Source organism: Pinus tabuliformis, chromosome 4_2, assembly GCF_031772625.1.
Source record: "Pinus tabuliformis cultivar Carrire ecotype Pingquan chromosome 4_2, CPIR1, whole genome shotgun sequence".
NCBI classification, from domain to species: Eukaryota; Viridiplantae; Streptophyta; class Pinopsida; order Pinales; family Pinaceae; genus Pinus; species Pinus tabuliformis.
Genome location: NC_142304.1, coordinates 1,178,501,766 through 1,178,521,383, shown reverse-complemented (window position 1 = coordinate 1,178,521,383; position 19,618 = coordinate 1,178,501,766). Strand labels below are relative to the sequence as shown.

Genomic DNA, 19,618 nt, shown 5'->3' with positions numbered 1-19,618 from the left:
GATCCTCTTTTGTTCCTTCATCGGGTTTTTTGATGAAGGACTAAGCACCTGTGATTAAACAAAAGCGTTTATTTCCCTTGCTCCCTGTCTAGCCCATGAAGAGAATATTGTAACACTGCGTGAAAGGATGTCACCTTGACCACCCAAAGAACATACAACTGAGATACCTTCTAGGACTCCATGAGATCCCCCAATGGAAAAGGTTTAGCATAAGAACTAGGTCTAGACATGAAAAAATAGTAAATATCATGATCATTGTATGAATCCGCTTTGTATTGAAGTTGCAAGTTCCCACAATTGATCACATCTGACATTCTGATGGCGTTCCCGAACACTTTTCACCGTTTCGAGTACCAATTCCGGCCTTTGCGATGTGTAATTTTCAATTACAGCATACACAACTTCCTGAATTTGTTCATTTGGGTCATCCATATGCGATATGAGATTGTTGAGAAAACCCTTTATATCAGTATTTCTAGATGATGAAGATGCTACACTTAGGAAGTTTGAAATCGCAGGTAATATCCCAAGACGAACAACATCACTGCTATCATCTAACCGCTTTTGTAATGATTTTCTCACTACTGTTATCTGTTCATCATCCAGAACAGAGCCAACAATTCGAACAATATGCTCAATAACATGGCAGCTAACACGATGTGTATCAGTGGAATAATCTTCTTCTAAGCAGGCTGTCACAACGTGAAGAAATTGTTGCGTGTAATAAAACTACTAAATGCTCCTTACTGCACAGATCTCGTCTTAGAAATGTCCCAAGTGCACTCATTGCCTGATAACGAATCTCTGCTGCAACCTTTCCAGTATGCCACACTGAACAGGGCAACAATAATCCACCAATGGTCTGTAATGCATGTGGTTTCCACCAAATGCCCAATTCATGCAACTCAAATAATTTATCCAATAACTCCACAAAACATAATCGTAGTGCAGGATCCTTCTCTGGATTCAAGAAATCGGCAAATACTTGCAACAATATCCCCAGATAAGGACCCACACAATTTCCAGCATTTTGAAGAAATGCTTTAAAGAGAAATGTTCCAGATGAACTCCCCAACCATTCAGAATACCCAGCTGTAACAACTCCAAGAAGAGCTTCTGTATGCCTTGCATACAATTCTTTTCCAGAAGACAACCCAACTGTGCAGGCAAGATTATTCATCAACAGAGCAACATGTTGTTGTAATTGTCTATCATCATCAAAAGACTGAAGCTGAAGCAACAATATTGATAATTCCAAACAAGATGGCATGCATAATGCTCCTCCTTTCTCTATCAGACTTTCCAGAAGTTGTACCACCCATAACACCAATAACAAATGGTTGTCTATTTAATTCCTTCACTTTGGAAACTTGAAGTGAAGACTCATCCAGACGCGGTCCAGAAAAATGTGCATTAGAACCAATTTCCATGAAATCTTCAACCTTTAATGTTACCATTGTCCTAGCTATGTCTGGCCTTGTTACTCTTCTATAACACTCCCGAAAATTGTGGATCAATCTTTGTCTCTTCCTTTATCTCCTCGTTTGAATTCTGCAACTGGAATTTTCGTTTTTTTTGGAAAGAAGGATCGTGAAAAAATTAAGTTTTCTACTAATTGTTCTTCTCATTTGCTCTTGATAGAGATTTTGTGTCTGTGCTAACATTTTGACACATGGATGATAACTTGGATACTTTCGTTTCCCTTTAGCGTGCTTGGAATTTTTTGGGGCATAAAACAAAATTGCATTGAAACAATCGGCAACATTTTTGCACCTGTGATCTCTTTGGACGCGTTAAACAAGCAACAGTTGTTTCGAATGTACACCATGTTTTTCTTGAGGACTTATCTGACCTGTATTTCCCAAGTAATAGTATTTGGAAGGTATCCCAGTTTGAAGTGCAACTATCAGTGCATGTTCCCTCCATATGAAGTAAATTGACTTCTAACAACTACAATTACAAAATCATCAGGTTTGAAGCTTAATTTGGATAGCAAGTCCTCTTATATCATGCCTTGTTAAAATTTCCTGATACTCTCTTGCACTATCTTGGTTTCAATCAACCATGATCTTGTTCTCTGAACAATTATCAACATTAAAATGGCTTCATTTATGAGTAGCAGTTGGTAACAGGCAGGAAAACATGAGGAACAAAATCTCTGCATCTGTGTGACAAGTTGGGCCATCAGGTTTCCCAAGGTATATCAAAGAATCACGATCACAACCCATAAATACATCTGACACATTTATGAAATTCGAGGAAGTTTCTCCGTTTTTCCACAGAGATGATCTTGATCAGCTGTAGAATGTAGCTTTGCAGGATGTCAATGTTCTACGAACAGCTTCCCTATTTGCAAAGCCTTGCATCAGAATAGCCCCTGTATCGATGTGTTGTGCAATTGTAACTACCAAGCTTTTCTCATCCCACTTTATAGTCTCTAAGAGACTTTCAACCTGAAGTTTGCATGTTTTAAGGCCTTGAGCTTCCCATTGAAAATCATTTCTTGATTGAAAACATTACTGCTACAAAGATTCCAGATTGACCCTTTTGTTTTCGCAAGATCACCAACAAAACTATAATTCTGACTGAGGAATTCTTGCAGGTGCTTTTCTTTAATGTTCTCCGACACTTTTTCCCTTGTGAGATTGCCATACTTCTCTTTTTTTTTTACTATGTGCAAGGGTGCTATGAGCTGAAGCGAAATTTTGATAACAACAATATCTTGATTAAATAGGACCATTTCATATTCCCCTGAATTTCAATTTTGTCAGATGCTGGGAGAGCATCAGTTCTAGTGCCATCATTCAGACCAAAACATTAATGATTGCCTGCTGCAATATTTTCAACATCTGAACATATTGATGCCATAATAGAAGCCTCTGAATTTGCAACTTTATCTTGTTCTAGTATCATGGATTTCATAGAAGAATGATTTTTAGGGTTTCAATAGGCATAGAGCCATCTCGCCAAAGGCTTTTGAAAGTATCCATGTTAGAAGAAAGGGGAAATGACATCATCCCAGACAAGCCTTCCTAGGTAGGCCCAACAACATCCTTATCTAATGCAGGCTCAGAATTCTATTTCCTTTTGGCTTCTTTGCCTTTTATCCATTCAGTGAATTTTTCATAAATAGGAGTCAATCATTCATTTGATCATATCTTCTGATTCGGGAGCCGGTTTTGGGAGTATGATATACCATTGGAAAGATTTTTCCGAGCTTCTTTTGATGGACACGCTTATGACATGTTTTTCACTGAAGATCATGTGCAAAGCATCTAACAAAACCAAACGTAGTAAGAGCCCATTTTGATCACCAGTGACAACCTGTGAAGACTGGAACTAACATTGGCCTTATTGGGGATGGCAGCTCCTTGGAGGTGTCAAGAACATTGTAGAACAAGTGCCTCATCCATTGGGCAATACAGTGAAACAACTGCAAAACCAAAACAACTTATACCAATCCAAAAAAATAGACACACTGCAACCTATACATAAACAAATAACGGAAACAAAATGCTAACTTGGGCAGCTTATTTATGCACATACCTACCTTACTTTGCAGCAAAATCAATAGATCAAGTGATGTTGTAATCCCAGATCAACCAATCAGGTAATTGTGACAAGGATTCTGCTTGGAAGTGCTTGAAACAAATCATAAATGAAAATGCTCACAACCATACATGCACAAAATGAGTCTGGCTGTGTAAAAGGCATTCTGGTTTGTCATTGAAATTGAATTTTTTTTCCATGTACGCTGCAATAGGATCAAAGAAACCAGACTCTGTTTGCTGCCCTAACTCCTCAACATAGGCCTCCAACTGCAAATTGTCAATGCAAATATCCACGGGCAACCCTATTGTTTCTTGTTTTGAAGGAGGGAGAGTTTCCAAGAACTTTTTGGGATCTCGAAATTCATATGATTTAATTTGAACATCCAATAGTTCAATTTCATTTTCTAATCTTTCAAAAACTAAGCCAAGAAAACAATATTTACTTTCTGGTGTGAGTCGGCTGGATTTTAGACAAAGAAACATTGATGTCGAGAAATCCTGATCAATCTGCAATTTTACTAACTCATCCCTTAAAGTCAATAACATTTCACCAGATAAAGGATTTGCCACATACCCTGTCATCGGTGATTACCATCAACGCTCTGAAATCTGGATTCGTTGGTAGTGAAGTCGCTCTGAAACTCTAAAGCTCAGGGTCTTGAACAATGGAGTCACCAGGTAGATGATTTCAGCCTTCATATGTGTCTGACCGCTGTCCACCATCAACAACCAAATCTGCAACTTGAAAGATCTTTCCTGGAGAAGATCTGTCACCTCATTCCCCGGCAACGACGTCAATATGTTAGCACTCAGGATTGTACCTCAAGGTTGAGAAAAGGAAATCCCGAGGTAACCACAAACCAAGCTTTCGATCTGGCATCTAGCCCTACCAGACCAGAGAGGGCTCTCTCTTTGCCAACAAAATGTGGCTGCAATAAGTGAATCATAGGCTAGCTATGAAGTATGGGGATTTGATTGAAATTTTTGGGTCGAAACAGCAAGAGAAAGGACCATTGGGCTATGGATCCGAGGCTGGTTTCTGCTGGAAAACTTGGGGCAAAGTAAGCACAATGCTCAGCCAGATAAAAAATGTAAATGAGAGAAGAAAAGAGGAGAAAGCCCACTGCCCTGCAGGCATCAATCAGGGGATGAATCTCTAGTGGCAACTTTAGAAGAAAGAGAAACACAGGGTTACTCAACAGAGCATCTAATAGAGGATGGATTCTGCAAAGATAAACACTAAATTTAACAACAAAATCATTTTGAAAGGAGCATCGTACGTGGATGGATTCCTAACACTTCCCTTAGATAGCGCTGTAACAAGAATTAGCAAAAAAAACATAGTATGTAAGTGATCTTACAAGGAACACATGCTGGATATTAAACACCGTGATGGATCCCAAATCTAAAGGGCAGAAACTACTCCTTTAAAAATAATATTCAGAAAAAGCTTTACACAGTCCAAAGTAGGCTCACTCCGTTGCAAAATCGAACCCTTACATCTTCAAAATTTTTCCTACATAAACCCTATTACATCTTAATTTTGATTTCCTAAACATAGGAATCAAAATAATTAAAATCAAAATCAAAACCAAATATGCGCTATGGTCAAATAACATAAATTAAAATTATAACTAAATAATCTAATTAAATCTCATCAAAACAGAACAATTGATTTGCTGCCACAAGTCGAATTTCCTGTCGAAGTTTGTTTTGGAACCATCGCTGGAAATCTGGGATAATCTGGGATGCTGATCAAATCATCCTCCACCTGCGCCCTGTAGATGCCTTGGATGCCCAAAATCTTTGCCATCTGTTTGTTGAACTATTTTAATACTGCCACATGTTGAAATTTTCTATTGGGTATTATCCCTAAAAATCAGTGATCGATCCTTACTACTGATATTATGCATTAGAAACTGCATTTCTCCTTAGTTGCTGCCTCAGAATTCGGAGATGTGTTTTGACTGTCGATTTTTTTTGTCCAAGCATTCTGTGTCGAAAAACCACAACATCAAGTTTCATATTATTCCCTTTCATCTGATTAGCAATTGTGTCTACTTGATCCTCTTTTGTTCCTTCATCGGGATTTTTGATGAAGGACTGAGCACTTGTGATTAAACAAAAGCGTTTATTTCCCTTGCTCCCTGTCTATCCCATGAAGAGAATACTATAACACTACCTGAAAGGATGTCACCTTAACCACCCAAAGAACATACAATTGAGATACCTTCCAGGATTCCATGAGATCCCCCAATGGAAAAGGTTTAGCATAAGAACTAGGTCTAGGCATGAAAACATAGTAAATATCATGATCGTTGTACGAATCCACTTTGTATTGAAGTTGCAAGTTCCCACAATTGATCACATCTGACATTCTGATGGCGTTACCGAACACTTTCACTATTTCGAGTACCAGTTCCGGCCTTTGCGATGTGTAATTTTCAATTACAGCATGCACGACTTCCTGAATTTGTTCATTTGGGTCATCCATATGCGATATGAGATTGCTGAGAAAACCCTTTATATCAGTATTTCTAGACGATGAAGATGCTACACTTAAGAAGTTTGAAATCGCAGGTAATATCCCAAGACGAACAACATTTATGAAATAGTCTATGTGAAATAGTCTTACTCTATAAATTTGTTTCTCTGGGGAACAATAGCATGACAAAGATGAAGTTTGATCTAATTCGAATTATGGATCTAATTGATATGGTCAATCCCAGCTTCGTTCAATGCCAGGCGTAATGAGTATAATACAGGGACCTCAAAATAGATTCTTTTCACTCTATGAACTTTTAGGTGTATGAAGTGTCATATTTTACTTTTGGAGCGATAGAAGAGACTCTATTTGAGTCAATCTATGCCCGATCAAGGCGGACCTACGTCAAAGTAACCTTTTGAATAACTTTGGGGTTGCTTCCAAAGGGTAAAAATTTGGAGCACACGGAGCCATATTAGTATCTTACAGGAAAGAGGGGAATGGCAGACTAACCGATCTTTCCATCAGTTAATGAAAGAACCCAATGCGAGAAAATGCATGTTGGGTTCTTGGAACAGTTCAAATTATTTTGATAATAAGAACTTTGATCTGTTCTACTGAGAAGGTCTACGGTTCGAGCCCGTATATCCCTATAGATTCCACTAAATGATACTACTTATATATATCCCCTCATAGTTTGTCCCTATGACTTGGCCTTGAAAAGTCTTTCAGATCATATCAATCTCATGCCCTTATCGAGATCGATGGATGGGAACGTTGGACCAGAGCAGGCATATTAGTATTTTGGATCGATCGAGATTGATTCGATACCAGATGATCAAACCTATAAACTATTTTTATTTTTATTTTTATCGCTAGTTCTTCGAAAAATTCGAGAGTTCTCTCGAATATCATATGTTCCAAGCAATCCATAGAGCAGTCAAAGTATCGATCGGACATGTGAATTTTAGCTCCATCCAAACGCAACGCATTCTGTTGGGGTTGAACAAAATTTCCGTTCAATCGAAAATCCCGGATGTATCTATCCCTTTGCTAAATATTGGGGCGAAGATCTTGATCAACTAGGATTCTCTACAATAAGTTATGTGCAGTAAATCGAGCCTATTTTTGAACCATAGAAGTGGCAAGTACGATGGATATTCCAAATACCTAGGCAGAGAAATTCTCTGGAGTTGATCCATCCTAGCTAAAGGCAAACCTTTGGTTCGTTCTCTTTCTTCACCTAAGATCATCACATGGTTTTTGAGACCCAAGATTTTCATATTGGGACAAACACTCTTCCTTGCCTCTAGTTCCGTTCTGGTAACATATCACAAAAATGCAATCTACCAGCTATGCATATTAGATCTACATCTGGAACAACGTTTGCTTTAATCTACCCCACTATTTTATAGAATACACATATTTCATGGAATGCGTTCTGGAACAAACAATAGAATAAAGAAGTCTGTTGGGTTCGGACGAAAGAAAGAAACTATTACCCCTTGTCCAGAAATTATGTGGACAGCTTCCCAAAAGAAGCTGCTTTCTACCCCGTTACAAATAGATCTCTACTCGGCAATAGATCTGTCCGAAATGATTTTATATCATTGTGAGATGAGTGGGCTCATCTCATAACGAACTTATACGTGAAAGATTTGATACGTTCCATGGATCGATTGACGCCTACCAATTCTGTTCGCTTGACCTAAACTTTCAAACGAATTAACTGAAAGACAACAATCAAATTTATATTTGATTCATCAAATGTTCACTATCTCCGTCGGTAGATGAGCCTTTAAATTTGTATCTTTGTCCCATAACCTGCATAATAATATAACAAAGAACTTGATTGTATCCTAACCGTGCATGTAAGATAACAAAAATTTCCAGATTGGAAAACCCTATACCTTCTAATATGAGAAGGAAGGATACAAGTTCAAATGGTCTAGATTCATCGAATTTGAATATATTATAAGCGAATAGGGTCGAACTTGTCGACACAGCCACAACCTTGATCATTTTAAACAACGACTCTCCGATCAAATACCCTGCCCAGAGTTGTTCATATGGACAAGTTTTTTTTTTTTTTTTTTTTAACAATGTCGTCTACTCATATATTATAAAACCAACAGTCCAGTGATCTGGTACAAAAGAGGGAGATTTCGGGAGCTGAGGTTCAAAATTGGGTTCGCAGACCCATAGTCCTCGTAGCTTCTATAGATTAACCACAAAACTAAAAATAAACGGCTATAATGCCTGACATATGAACCTCCTAACCAACGAAATTTACAATGCATAAGGTTCAAGGGGAGTGCTGGGTAACAGAGTCATCCGGGAGAGGACCTCTCCTGCTTACTCTAGTTGAGGCTTCAGCCTGCTGGCTTTCGGTGAGGGAGCGGAGGTGATCTATGGCAGCTTCCATGTGTATGCAGCGATCCTTTAAATCTTCGATTTCTTTCTTCCTTTTCTCCAATTTCTTTCGTTTGGAGTTTCTGTCAGCATGATAATCCTCGGTTAGCTCCTTAACCTGCTTGTTCAGTGCATTTATCATGATTACATGCGCTTTGCACATGTGGCAATCCTTATTGTTGAAGATGCTTCCCATTGTATTCCTGGCCTGAGGCTGATTAGCAGGTTGGTTGTGCAGGTCCGCCATTCTAAAGTGGAAATCTAGATCAGCTGTATCCCAAGGAACTTCAGGAATGACAGTGAGCGTGAGGGCGATCCCACTGGTCTGCTTGCTCACTGGATTATTTGCCGAGGGCCTCAGAACAAAACTGGAGACAAACACCAGACTGTTAGCATATATAAAAGCACTGTATTGCTGTCCTTGAGGCCTGTCTCCAGCATGGGCGAGATCATTCCCTGAGATCTTGTCTGGATTGGTTTTTGTAAGGATCCCCGTCGTGCCTGCCTTCCTCGAGTTCGATGACTGATGCATTGTCCCAAATCGCCTGTTTTGACAGTCGAGGAGGATATGGACTGATGAAGATAGGGTGATCTCGATCCAGCGGCTTTGATACGAATGCCTGAGGTGACCTGTTGTCCGGTGCAAAGGGAGGGCGTCTTTACTATGGAATATCCCTATCATATATTTCATTATTTTCTTTAACCTGGCCCGTGAGTCTTCCCGTGGCTTTGTTTGCCTGCTCGTCAGCTTCCCCATTGCTGTTTCTTAAAACATGTTTGTAAGTCACTTTGCTGATGCCCTTGAGTTGATCCATTATTCTGCCTCTGATTCTGTTTAAGGCAATTTGACTGAAGTCTTTTCCAGAGTTCATTGCTGCTATGATGATCGCTGAGTCTCCCACGACTAAGAGGTTTTGAATGCCTAACTTCAGGGCGATGGAGGTCCCCAACAGGAGGCTATAGGCCTCAGCCTTATTATTCGTCATGCTGCCTAAACCCCACTCGTAAATAACTATTGTTTTCCCTTGAGGGTCTTTTATTATTCCCCCAGCTCCAGCTCTGCCTGGGTTATTTTTCGAAGCCCCGTCGAAGAAGAGCGTGAAACTCTTTTGGTTTTGAATCCATCTGTGGATTTCCTCCTTTGACCCTCTGAGTTTCCAATCACTCTGTCCTGCTCCTATTCTTGTTATGTTTTTTGTTCTTGTTTTGCATTTGAATCTCCCTATCCATTCCTTTACCCTGTCCTCTTTGTAGTTCGGGTCTGCCTGAGAAATCCCATTAGCTTCAATTGTTTCAGCGATAAGAGCAGTTGTTTTAGCCAGTATGCTAGTGATGTTAGGTTTCTTATTTTTGAAAATGCATTCGTTCCTGGCTAACCATAACTGCCAGCAGAGATTTGAAGGGATGCTGGTCCATATCCTCTTAGCTAAATTCATGTTCTTGGTGGCGTAAGGGAAGGTTTTCCCCCAACCTTTCTGAAGGAGGGAGATCTGATTGGGTAGAGCTCCAATAATTACAGGGCTGGCTATGAGTTTCCAGCAGGATCTTGCAACTGGGCAATCAATGAATAGGTGGTTGATGGTTTCTTCCGCCTCCCTGCACATGTAACAAAGAGATGGACCATAAATTCCTTTCTTCCTAAGGTTTTCTGCTGTCAAGATTTTGCCATGAAGCAAGGTCCAATTGAAAAATTTTATCTTAGGAAGGCTTTCAATTCTCCATGCTGCTTTGTATAGATGCCAGTTATTGTTTGCTGTTGAGTTTTGGAGTGCCTTGTATCCTTCTTTCACTGTGTAACTGCCTCTGGTTGGATCCCAAACATAGTTATCCTCTTTTTCTTTGGAAGTGGGAGCTGAACCTGAGAGAGAGAGCTTGAGGTCTTTCCTAAATTCTCCAAACCAGTAGGTAGTTGCAAAGTTTTCCATCCTTTCCAACTGTTTTGATCCCATAGTGATATGTCGAACAGAGTTTCAAGGTTGGCTTCTGTCATCCACTGTTGTAGAGGTCTGAGATTGATGGAGTTTTCCTTTGCTTTAGTACCCATTATTCTGTCCTTCCACACGTTGATATGCTTGCCATTGCCTGGGACTGTGGAGATATGAAACTTGAGGAGGGGAAGTGTTTTTTTGATTAACTTCCAGACAGGGGTGCATTGTCTATCAGTGATTATTTCTGAGAGGATGTTGCTGTTGATCCCATTCAGATATTTCCTTTTGATGATGTCTGTCCACCATGTCCCCTTCTCTTTTAAGATTCTCCATATCAGCTTGAATCCCATTGCCATATTTGCCAGCCTAGGTACTCTAATTCCTAGCCCTCCTTTTTCAATCGGAAGGATGACCTTTTCCCAATTCACCAAGCTGAATTTTTTGGAGTTTTGCTTTCCACCCTTCCATAGGAAGCTTCTGAGAATCAGTTCCATATGTTTATGTATGCTTGAAGGGGCGAGGGTGATGGCAAATTGATAGATAGGGAGGGCTGATAGAATGGCTTTAATGAGAATTGATCTACCCGCCAAGTTAAGCCAGTACATCCCCCAGCTTTGCAGTTTCCCTCTGAGCTTCTCAATAAGCTTGATCCAAACTTCGTTCTTGAGAGCCTCTTTAGCAAGAGGTAGACCTAAGTACATGAAGTGAGACCAATTAGATTGGGCTGGAATTTCCATTATTGTGGAGATTCGTTGAGTTATGTATCTTGGTACATTCCAGGTGTATATCATACACTTATTGTTGTTTAATTTGCCCCCCGAGGCTTGAAGGAAAAGGTCTAGGATGGTCTTGAATCTCCTGGCCATGAGGCTTGATGTCCCCCCAATTAATAAAGTGTCGTCTGCAAATAGGGAGTGATTGATCCCTTTTGCTCCTCGGATGATGTCCACTCCTGTTATTTCCTTCAGCTTTCGCTTGTTTTCCAAATGCAAACTCAAAGTTTCTGCCATGATGATGTAGAGGAAAGGAGAAAGAGGGCATCCTTGCCTCAAGTCTCTTGTGCTCTTGAAGGCGCTGCAAGGCCTACCATTGATTAACGGGGCTGTCCAATTTTGTGAGATGCTTTCCATTACCCTGTTAATAAATAGCTCTGAGACACCGAACTTCCCAAGGACATTCCTCAGAAATGTGTGGTTTACCCTGTCAAAGGCATTCGCCATGTCCAGCTTGATTATCATGCCCTTCTCGTTTCTAGTCATGCTACTATGAATCGCCTCCTGTACCAGGATTACATTATCGGTTATATGTCTCTTGGGGAGGAATCCTCCTTGGTTATCCGAGATAAGAGAGGGAAGAATTTTCTTGAGCCTGTTTGCCAGAATCTTGGTGATAATTTTGTAAGAGACATTACATAATGAAATCGGTCTGAACCTGTCAAAGGATTTGGGATTGGGCTCTTTTGGGATTAACGCTAAATGCGAAGACTTGATACTGCTGCCCATCTTGCATTTTGAGTGGAAAATTTTCACCATTCTTATGTAATCTTTCTTGATGATGTCCCAGTGGGTTTTGTAGAAGCTCACAGTAAAACCATCAGGCCCTGGGGCTTTGTCAAGAGGCATACTATTGACTGACCATTCGATCTCCTCTATAGATATTTCTTTGTCCAGCTCACGATTTTGATCTTCTGAGACCTTTCTCTCTATGATATTGGCGAAATCTGGATTGTCTTGATATAGAGGATCGGCTGTGAGAAGGGATTGGAAGTGCTTAGAAGCAGCCCCCTTGATTTCCTCTTGGTTCGTAAGTTCTTTGCCTTCGAACATAACCCTTTCTATGTTATTTCCTGCCCTTCTCATTTTGAGGCTGTTGTGGAAAAACTTTGTGTTCTTATCCCCCGAATTGAGCCATAAACATCTCGACTTCTGCCTAAATTCTTCCTCTTCTTTGCGATGCTGTTTGTAAAGTGCTTTGTACAGCTCGCTTTCTTTCTTATGATCTTCCTCCGTTTCTTGGACAGCTTCCTTTTCCTGATTCCACTGCTCTAAGTTCCTTTGCAATTCATTTTTTTCCCTTTTTTCCTCGATCACGTGGTTTCTTGCCCACTTTTTTATGGCAATCCGCAGTAGCTTAATCTTTGATTCCCAGACAAAGTGGGGGGAGCCTGTTACTTCTGTTGTCCATGCTTCCTTTATCGTGGTTTTGAAGTCTTCATTGGAATCCCAAGCTCTGTTATATTTGAAAGGTAACGGACCCATGTCTTCGCCTTTGTCTAAGTACAACGCCACTGGTTTATGATCTGAGATGAAGCCCTGTATTATTGTGCTGCGGATCCTCGGGAAGCTGGTGACTGTTCTCTCCTGAACTAAAATTCTGTCAAGTCTCTCTTTGATGTTATTTCTACCTGTTCTTTTGTTTGACCAAGTGTAGCGGCCATTTTGAGGGGGTATGTCAATGAGGTTGTGGGTTTGAATAATTTCCTCCAATTTTTCTCTGTAGGGGGTCCATCATAAATTTCCCTCCTAGTTTCTCCTCTGCATTTCTTATTAAGTTGAGATCCTCGCCTAGGAAAATGTTCCTCCCCCGGGCAGTCTCAAGATCTTCAGTTAGGGAGTTCCAACATGAAGCTTTGTCCCTGAAGTGTGTGGGAGCATATACGATATGGACAAGTTCTTAGTATCAAGATAAAAGATACAATAAATCTTGAGATAGATCTCGATCTATTCCATTTACACCGAACCATTTTAATGGTTATGGCCTGTTCGTTACAACTCGAATAACGTGGAATCTACCGAACCAATCTGCAAAACTGTGTTAGTTGAAAACTAAAATCTAATAGGGAAAAACAATAATTATCGCCCATGAGTGAATAGACAAAGGATCGATACGAAAGAAGAAAGATTCTTCTTTCACGTTCAAAAGAACGGAGGGAAGATGGGATCGGGATATTTCTCCGGGAGAAATACAAAATGCTTCATATTTATCACATATTTGATAATAAGCCATACAACTTGTGCGAGAGTTGAGAGTTAGTCATCGATCTTGCTTTGATCCCCTATCAGAGGTCACCGACCCACATAAGAACAAATGTAAGCTCGTTTTTAATTCTTGGAAGAAATGACTGTAGATAGATAAATTGGTTTTTTCCGGGGCGGACGTAACCAAGTGGACCATGGCAGTGGATTGTGAATCCACCACGCGCGGGTTCAATTCCCGTCGTTCTCCTCATAACATAAGACAAAAAACAGACTGGATCCGAATCCGATTTGTTGTCATTTTCATATTTCGGTGAAAATATTTCTATCTATGTAATATAAATGGACACCCGAACCCTATTTCTTCGTGGGAAACATGAGCCCTTTATCGGACTTGAACCGATGAATTATGCCTTACCATGGCGTTACTCTACCGCTGAGTTAAAAGGGCCCCCTCATCATATATGAATGAGTGAGTCTACTATGGTAGATGGACAACAAAATGGATATGGATGATCCATCTATCTTTATAGATATCAAGTTGAGAACATATATTATAGTAGCTCGTAGGGTAAGGATCGCTATACTGGAAACTCCGGGCTGAGCTGATACGAAGCGGATGGAGACAAGTTATGCCTGAGAGCATTTGCTGAAATATGTTCGTATTGCTAGAAGAGCCAAAGGCTCAACGGGTCAGGTCCTATTGCAATTACTTGAAATGCGTTTGGATAATATTCTTTTTCGATTGGGTATGGCTCCCACCATTCCCGGAGCTAGACAATTAGTGAATCATGGACATATCCGGGTCAATGACCATATGGTAGATATACCAAGTTACCCTTGCAAACCTCAAGATGTGATTACTATAAGAGATCAACAAAGATTGAGAGCTAAGAATATGGAGCCATTCCAGTTTATGGCTCTTTTTCTTCCTGGAAGAGGAAGATCTTTCTAAAATGAATTAGAAAGAATTCAATTAGAAGATTAGAGGAGTTGAGCAAAAAAAATTCCTTGATAAAGAGAAAGAACAACCTAGAATTTCTAAAACTAGAATGGATAGAATCCTTTCTTCTCTCTCGGAAATAGAAGAGAGAGAATTAAGGAATTCCGGAATTTGGATTCAAATGTGGAAGGAAAGAAGTGACGGAATATCCGTCAATGGGATTGTGGCGTGTATAGTTTAGTGATACAGGTGGGTTTTATTCGTTACATTATCAACTTAAATAGTTAAAGGATATTTGGATGGATCTCTGATCCATCCAAAGCTCTATCTATCTATAACTAAAGGGCCCGATACAACCATTAGAGTCAGAACAGTGAGTTGCGCAATAACTTCTAGATCCATTTGGTTTTCTTTCACCCTCCATCGACTGAATGTATGAATAAAATGTTGTCGGTATCAATCACTTTTCTTCTATTTTGTCTTCTTCGGACTCCTACCCATTGGTGTAGTTTCGATCAGGAACCTATGGCCTTGAGCAACTGATATCTTTACAATAATACATAAAATAGATAGAGAACCCTAAATAGATAGAGAACCCTTCAATATCTAGATAATAAAATTTGACACTGGAGAGAAATAAATGGACTAATCCATGTAACGCATTTAATCAAACTAATTGGGGAGGGAATGAAGATATGGTAATAGAGGTTCAATTTTTGATAGCTTTTTTTCTTGCTTTTACAGCAGGTATTCTAGCTCTCAAATTAGGTCAAGCACTGTATGACTAATTTTTTCTGCTTTTCTTGGCTTGGCCATCGGCTAGGCCAAGAAAAGCAGAACAAATCAGTCATATAGAACTATTTTTAACGAAATGAACAATACGATTGACTGGATTGTTCTTTATCCAACTGAATAATTGCAATATTCATTATATTGCCGATACAATCTGTACATACTATGGTATACACCTTTACTCCACCATTCATTTTGTTACACATGAACTCTTCCATCTTGGAGAGATGGCTGAGCGGACCAAAGCGGCGGATTGCTAATCCGTAGTACGGATCATCCGTACCGAGGGTTCGAATCCCTCTCTCTCCGTTCGTCCACTATTAATCCTGAAAACGAATAACCCCGAATCTTTCTACGGAACGGAAAATACCCATTAACCTAGAGACTTCCTATTTTGACCTTTTTTTTCATTGCATAGCACAAAATGATAAAGTTATCATTTTCACTGAGCATTTGAACTCCGTATTTTATTTTTTCCCGCAGTAAAGTATTAGTGTTTATGGAATAGTAATAGCTCCACTCTTTAGTAGAAAAATGATATTTTTCATCAAAAATTATATCTGACTTAGTCCATAAATTGCAAAGGTATCGTTCATGAACAAATGGAAGGATTCGAATATCTCGTTTCTTTCCTCTTTTTTTATCAATATAAATGGGACCAATCCTACATTGTGTATTGGTACATACAAACGATAAAATATCTTTGCCTCTCCCTGCTATTATGTATGAGCAAAATTGTTTCAAACCTGTTCCATCATTAGCAATGTCCAAGTGAATAGATGTTCACTTTCGAGATGATCTGGGTCTAGCTCGATAACATGATCTCTTCCAATCCAATGTGAGAAAGTTACATAGTGTCTACTTTTTCCGATAAAGGGAATCTTCTCTTCTAATTCAGATTAATATAGAAAGAATCTCAAAAAGAGATTTCGATAAGGCCTTACCCTTCAAAGAAGGGTAAGGCCTTATTAATTTTTCACTTTCGCATGTATACTATTTCCCACAGTAAGTGCATTTATCCTACTATAGGGATGACCCTAATCCGGAATATGAACCATAGAAAAAGACACCCAGTAGACCAATCACGATAATACCAGTTACAGTACCTATCAACCAAAGAGGGATCCTTCTAGTGGTATCGGCCATTTCTCTTACTCCCTTTCACATTTTCTTAAGTGGTCATACTCGAGACATAAATAGTCATAGCATAGATAATTATGCGTATTGGATCTCTTCGAATGGAGTGAGAATATTATCATTGTTCCTAATTGAAAAAATAATTGGAGAATGGAACAACAAGTACAAAAATTAGTAGCAACCCCCAGTAGAGATTGGTATGATTCAATTCAACATTTTGGTCATTCGGGTTCGGTTGTGTCATATCTACATACTTCCTTTTCCTTTAGTATAGAGTTTATCGTTGGATGAACTACATTGCCGATATTGATCCCAAGAAAAAAACTGTAGGGATAGCTAGCTCGTGAACGACCAACCATCTAACTGTAAAAATTGGATAAGTTCTATCTATAGTCGTTAGTGCCTCCTAAAAAGATCTAGTAAATTCATCGAGTTGCTCTAACGGATCGAAACGGCCAGTTACTAATGGAACCTCTTGTCGACTTTCTGTGAAATACTCATTTGGCCGGGGGCTCCCGAACACATCATAAGCCAAACCCGTGCTTACAAATAACCAACCTGCAATGAATAGAGAAGGTATGGTAATGCTATGGATAACCCAGTATCTAATACTAGTAATAATGTCAGCAAAGGAGCGTTCTCCCATATTCCCAAACATGCTCAGCTCTATATATTATTGTAAAGTCAGTCAAGGGGGAATTGATCCCATGAAAGATAGAGATCAGGAAATGGAAAACTACTGATATCTTCTCCAATCCTTGTTCGATTGTCAATGTTATACCAAGGGTATCTTTAAAGTCTCCTGTACCAGTATAGCTAGCTTTCTTCTGACACAACAATACAATTTTGATGAGTATCGAGAAGGAACGGGATAGAATGATTTTGTTCCTGCCAGCAGTTATTCTATCTCTGTTTGGTCGACTAAATCCCAACAAAAAGAAGATAATATTGCATGTTCCGAGGTCCGTCCGGGCATTAGGAACCCCAACTCCCTCAATCGATGTTGTAACAATAACATAGTGGAAATTTTCGATTGGAATTAGCTTCTGCATACGGGTGGCTTTAACACCGAAAAAGAGGATGAGTGCCGCTTGCAAAGGATATCAATCACTATCAATAAAACTCATCCAGAATATTATTCTTTTATATTCTTCCTTTTTCATTCCGACATGACATTATGCCCGTGTAGATGAACCCAGTAATTCAAATTGCACGGGGATCATTGGTGCTACGCAGATGTATGTTTCTTTTCCAATAGTATCCGGCACAGATGGAGTTATGCCACAGACTTATTATATAGTACCTTGTATTAACGAGTAGGTGTTACTTATTAGATAAAACCAAGTGGATAGTGCAATAGAACCTAGTCAATTTTAGGTATGTGAAATTACAAGTTACTCTTTGCAATAGGTGGAATTTCTGTAATATCGGGCTCTACTCGCTCTAATAATGAATATTGAAAAAACCTAATCCGTCTAGAGGGTTGAATGATTGAATCAATAAGATCAAGAAATGAAAGGACAAACTGGATATTCATATTCTTTCTTACACCTAAACGTGAAATTCACAAAACTTTGGCTATGTCTGTGGAGAGTTTTCTTCCGGTCCAGTCTCTAGACCGATAGCTACTGGTAAAAAGATAATGCCAGGTGATCCAATCGTACTGATTGAGAATTTATTCACCCTGTAAGAAGATTACATTCGACAATTTGTGAAGGGGTTTGCCGGTGCTATTCATCAGTTGCTCGATGAATGATTTCTAGGATAATGAAGAGATTTCTACTATAGATCTCCTCTCATCCATGTTCATTCATACATATCCTATAGTAGATATAGGATCCTGAATTGGTACGAATTGGGACAATTGATATTTTGTATTCTGATCTCAAGGTTACGAAAAGAAAAATTTAGGTAATTGTCTCATGAAGATATGTATAAACCATATTTCATTCAGTCCTTCCACGCCTACTATAACTATAATTAGTTATTTCGGTTTCTTATTGGCTTCTATCATTTTCACCCTAGTCCTATTCATTAGTTCAAGCAAGATAAAACTTATTCAAAATGAAGGAAGGGGAAACCCTCTCAGTTCACTATTTCAATTTCAATAATTTTGTTTATTCCCTCTATATAAATTTCTGATCATTGAGATTCATAGCAAGTTAAGGGTACTATCCAGTATAGCTATTATCCCTACTTATTCCGTTGAATAGAAATGATTGAGGCTTTGCCATCCGGAATTGTGGTAGGTCTAATTCCTATAACTTTGGCTAGATTATTTGTAAATGCATATTCACAATACCGACGTGGTGATCAATTGGATATTTGATCCTGGAATATCCTCCAATTTCATTGACCTCCTACTTTTCCTGGGAGGTCAGATTCCATTGCTTGTTCCAGTTGGAATGAATTATCGATAATTTTTAGGGTTGGTTTTGATAGGAATAGAATCACGCTCTGTAGGATTTGAACCTACGACATCAGGTTTTGGAGACCTACGTTCTACCGAACTAAACTAAGAGCGCTTTCTTTAATATTCGGAGATGAAGGAAAAATACCTTTTGTTGATACTCTTAGAGAAAAACACTTTCGCATCTGATACGATTCAATTATTTGATGTTCTCGTCGAATCGATATCAAATGATATTTCATTCCTTTCTTTCCATAGAAAAGAAGGGAAAGGTAGGGATGACAGGATTTGAACCTGCGACATTTTGTACCCAAAACAAACACGCTACCAAGCTGCGCTACATCCCTTCTAATCATTAGACAATGTTATTTTCATTTTATTTTATAGAATTCGAAATCTGTTTCCCACATTTTTCCACCTTCATTTCTCTTCGGTCTCGTGAGTGAAAAGACTTTATACATGTAGGGTCTATTATCTAGAATATCACTATTCATTATGGTGATGAAACATCTTTTTCCTTTTCTATAAATAGGACCAGAACCCGGATCACATTATATATATATTCATCAGTTCCGAGTTTTCTTGAGGATTCATAACTATTGATACGGTTGAATCACTTACACATTATGATCAATAAGGAGAATTTACAATGCAAGATCTAAAGACCTATCTTTCCACAGCGCCTGTGTTAGCTATTTTATGCATCAGTTTTTTAGCCGGCCTATTGATAGAAATCAATTGTTTTTTTCCAGATGCTCTTATTCTTTCCTTTTTTTAATTTTTTTCCTCCCCTTAAATCCAAGGGAAAAAATATTGTGCTAGATTGACTTCTCCTACCTTTTGGAGAAATTAGTGCATTCAGCGCCAAAAAGGATCTAAGTTTAGGACTGGAAGGGGGTAGAATTCAAGTAGAAATATTGATCTAAAGATTCTTTCCACATTCAATTTTGTAAGTAAAACTGAAAACTCACTCCTGATCAATCAC

At 39.0% G+C, this 19,618-nt stretch overlaps 2 non-coding genes and 1 pseudogene across 2 annotated transcripts; 1 reads left to right on the top strand and 2 right to left on the bottom strand.

Moving 5' to 3' along the window:
- Positions 1-252: 252 nt before the first annotated feature.
- LOC149173875 (uncharacterized) lies at positions 253-8,980 on the bottom strand (annotated as a pseudogene).
- A 6,327-nt stretch (positions 8,981-15,307) lies between these two features.
- On the top strand, positions 15,308-15,395 carry TRNAS-GCU (transfer RNA serine (anticodon GCU)). The gene has a single exon. It is a non-coding gene; the product is annotated as a tRNA-Ser (tRNA).
- Positions 15,396-18,906: 3,511 nt separating this feature from the next.
- TRNAP-UGG (transfer RNA proline (anticodon UGG)) lies at positions 18,907-18,980 on the bottom strand. The gene has a single exon. It is a non-coding gene; the product is annotated as a tRNA-Pro (tRNA).
- Between the last annotated feature and the right edge of the window lie 638 nt (positions 18,981-19,618).